We start from the raw sequence: 4353 nt of genomic DNA, 5'->3' as shown, positions 1-4353 counted from the left end.
AAGGACATATAAGGTAGCCAAACTTAGTGGGAGGATAGAAGATTGGTAAGTCTTCAAACGACAGCAAAAAGTAACGAAAGGATTGATTAAGAAAGGGAAGATAGATTATGAAAAGAAATTACCAAAAAATATAAAAACAGATAGCAAGAGTTTCTACAGTTATATAAAAAGAAAAAGGGTGGCTGAGGCAAACCTAGGTCCCTTAGAGGATGAGACCGGGAAATTAATGGTGGGAAACATGGAGATGGCAAAAATGCTGAACAAATATTTTGTTTCAGTCTTTACGGTACAGGACACTAAGAATATCCCAACAGTGGACAAACGGGGGGCTCTAGGGGGGGAGGAGCTAAATACGATTAAAATCACTAAGGAATTGGTACTCAGTAAATTAATGGGACTCAAGGCGGATAGATCCCCTGGACCTCATGGCTTACATCCCAGGGTCTTGAGGGAAGTGGCAGTAGGGATTGTGGATGATTTGGTAATAATTTTCCAAAATTCTCTGGACTCGGCAAAGGTCCCGGCAGATTGGAAAACTGCTAATGTAACACCGTTATTTAAAAAGGGTAGTAGGCAGAAGGCTGGAAATTATAGACCAGTTAGCCTAACATCTGTGGTGGGTAAAATTTTGGAGTCTATTATTAAGGAGACAGTAGCGGAACATTTGGATAAACATAATTTAATTGGACAAAGTCAGCATGGCTTTATGAAGTGGAAGTCATGTCTGACAAATATGCTTGAGTTCTTTGAGGATATAACGTACAGAGTGGATAAAGGGGAACCAGTGGATGTAGTGTATTTAGACTTCCAGAAGGCATTCGACAAGGGGCCACATAAAAGATTATTGCTCAAGATAAAGAATCATTGGATTGGGGGTAATATTCTGGCATGGGTGGAGGATTGGTTATCTAACAGGAAGCAGAGAGTTGGGATAAATGGTACATTCTCGGACTGGCAACCAGTAGCTAGTGGTGTTCCGCAGGGGTCGGTGCTGGGTCCCCAACTCTTTACAATCTATATTAACGATTTGGAGGAGGGGACCGAGTGTAACATATCAAAGTTTGCAGATGATATAAAGATGGGAGGGAAAGTAGAGAGTGAGGAGGACATAAAAAACCTACAAGGGGATATAGACAGGCTGGGTGAGTGGGCAGAGATTTGGCAGATGCAATACAATGTTGGAAAATGTGAGGTTATGCACTTTGGCAGGAAAAATCGGAGAGCAAGTTATTATCTCAATGGCGAGAAACTGGAAAGTACTGCAGTACAAAGGGATCTGGGGGTCCTAGTGCAAGAAAATCAAAAGGTTAGTATGCAGGTGCAGCAGGTGATCAAGAAGGCCAACGGAATGTTGGCTTTTATTGCTAGGGGGATAGAATATAAAAACAGGGAGGTATTGCTGCAGTTATATAAGGTATTAGTGAGACCGCACCTGGAATACTGCATACAGTTTTGGTGTCCATACTTAAGAAAATACATCCTTGCTCTCGAGGCAGTACAAAGAAGGTTCACTCGGTTAATCCCGGGGATGAGGGGGCGGACATATGAGGAGAGGTTGAGTAGATTGGGACTCTACTCATTGGAGTTCAGAAGAATGAGAGGCGATCTTATTGAAACATATAAGATTGTGAAGGGTCTTGATCGGGTGGATGCAGTAAGGATGTTCCCAAAGATGGGTGAAACTAGAACTAGGGGGCATTATCTTAGAATAAGGGGCTGCTCTTTCAAAACTGAGATGAGGAGAAACTTCTTCACTCAGAGGGTGGTAGGTCTGTGGAATTTGCTGCCCCAGGAAGCTGTGGAAGCTACATCATTAAATAAATTTAAAACAGAAATAGACAGTTTCCTGGAAGTAAAGGGAATTAGGGGTTACGGGGAGCGGGCAGGAAATTGGACATGATTTTAGATTTGAGGTTAGGACCAGATCAGCCATGATCTTATTGAATGGCGGAACAGGCTCGAGGGGCCGATTGGCCTACTCCTGCTCCTTTTTCTTATGTTCTTATGTTATGTTCTTATTACCTCGGCGTCTTTTTTCACCTTGAGCTGAGCTTCAGACCCCAGATCCTCTCCATCACCAAGACCGCCTACTTCCACCTCCGTAATATCACCCGTCTCCGCCTCAGCCCATCTGCTACTGAAACCCTCATCCATGCTTTTTTACCTCCAAACTCGACAATTCCAAGGCTCTCCTGGCTGCCCTCCCGTCATGCACTCTCCATAATCTTCAGCATATCAAAACTCTGCTGCCCATATCTTAACTAACACAAAGTCCCATTCCACAATCCTTCCAGCTACTGAAGAAAGAACTCGCATTAATATAGCGCCTTTCATGACCGAAGGACATCCTAATGCAGTTTTGAAGTGTAGCCACTGTTGTAATGTAGGAACCAGTTTGCAGCCAATTTGCTCACAGCAAGGTCCACAAACAGTAATGGTGTATTAGGCAGATAACCTGTTTTAGTGATGTTGGTTGAGGGCTAAACATTGACCAGGAGACCTGGGAGAATTCCCCTCATGTTCTTCGAAATAGTGTCATGCGATCTTTTACATCCACCTGAGATGGCAGGCGGGGCATCGTTTTAATCAGTACTGCAAGCCTAGATTTTGTGCTCCATTAACTACGTTATTTCAGCGACTATGCCGAATCAGTTCAGTGCAAACTCTTACTGATGAGTTCAAAACCGACAAAAGGAGGGGAAAGCAACAGATAGCAGCACGAGTTCGGTTGAGATGGCAAAGATTTACACTCTCGCTAGAGAGAAACACCTGCCAATACAAAATAATTGATGGATAAATATTGCTATATTTGAGCTTTGAAAAGACTAACCACTCAGAATGTGCTTCCTTCTTCCACACTAAGAGATAGGAACGGTCATCAATGGTTACAAGCGTTGGTATAAAGCAACACTTACAATCAACTTCACGCTCAGAAGGAAAAACTCTATCGCCTCATCGTGGCTTGTGAGACCAAACACTTCAAGAACACATTTCTCAAGCTGACAAATTATAAAGATGATCCCTAAAAGTATAGCCATACAGAAGAAACGCCGCAACACAGCTCTCGAACCTCAGCGAGCCCCCTTTAATATAGGCTTGCCCATTTCTTGACCATTCACAGCACCGGGTAGGGACTCGAATATTAACACAATTAATTTACGCTTCACCCTTTGTAAACTTATAATTGTTTGGAAAAGAAAAACCGTTTCTGTCGGACTGCCATTACCCAGCAGGTACTAATTTGCATAAAGTAGATACCAGTCTCCAGCAACTGTCCTGATCATAAGAACATAAGAATATATGAAATAGGAGCAGAAGTAGGCCATCCGGCCCCGCGAGCCTGCTCTGCCATTCAATCACATCATAGCTGATATTCGACCTCAACTCCACTTTCCAGCCCGATCCCCATATCCCTCGATTCCCCTCGAGTCTAAAAATCTATCCATCTCATCCTTGAATATATTCAACGACTGAGCATCCACAGCCCTCTGGGATAGAGAATGCCAAAGATTCACCACCCTCTGAATGAAGAAATTCTTCCTCATCTCAATCTTAAATGGCCGACCCATTATCCTGAGACGATGCCCTCCAGTTCTAAATTCTCCAGCCAGGGGAAACAACCTCTCAGCATCAAAACTATCAAGGCCAAATGATGCACACAGTGGTTGGATGACCCAGCAATGTGATTGTTGATTCACACAGTGGGTGGATGACCCAGCAATGTGATTGTTGATTCACACAGTGGATGGATGACCAAGCACTGTGATCATTGATTCACACTGTGTGTGGATGACCCAGCACTTTTATCATTGATCCACACAGTGAGTGGGTGTCCCAGCACTTTTATCATTGATCCACACAGCTAGTGGGTGTCCCAGCACTTTGATCATTGATCCACACAGTGAGTGGGTGTCCCAGCACTGTGATCATTGATTCACACATTGGGAAGGTGACCCAGCACTGTGATCATTGATTCACATAGTGGGTGGGTGACCAGGTACTGTGATCATTGATTCAGACAGTGTGTGGGTGACCCAGCACTGTGATAATTGATTCAGACAGTGTGTGGGTGTCCCAGCACTGTGATCATTGATTCACACAGTGGGTGAGTGTCCCAGCACTGTGATCATTGATTCACACAATGTGTGGGTGTCCCAGCACTGTGATCATTGATTCACACAGTAGGTGGGTGACCCAGCACTGTGATCATTGATTCACACAGTGGGTCGGTGTCCCAGCACTGTGATCATTGATTCACACAGTGGGAAGGTGACCCAGCACTGTGATCATTGATTCACACAGTAGGTGGGTGATCATGTACTGTGATCAATGATACACACAGTGTGTGGGTGA

The 4353-nt window shown here is 44.1% G+C and overlaps 1 non-coding gene across 1 annotated transcript; it reads right to left on the bottom strand.

Annotated features, from left to right (window-relative positions):
* Positions 1-2828: 2828 nt before the first annotated feature.
* LOC137316857 (small nucleolar RNA U3) lies at positions 2829-3038 on the bottom strand. Its single transcript, XR_010961633.1, has one exon. It is a non-coding gene; the product is annotated as a small nucleolar RNA U3 (small nucleolar RNA).
* Between the last annotated feature and the right edge of the window lie 1315 nt (positions 3039-4353).

Source organism: Heptranchias perlo, unplaced genomic scaffold (assembly GCF_035084215.1).
Source record: "Heptranchias perlo isolate sHepPer1 unplaced genomic scaffold, sHepPer1.hap1 HAP1_SCAFFOLD_60, whole genome shotgun sequence".
NCBI lineage: Eukaryota > Metazoa > Chordata > Chondrichthyes > Hexanchiformes > Hexanchidae > Heptranchias > Heptranchias perlo.
This window is presented reverse-complemented; position numbering and strand designations above follow the sequence as displayed.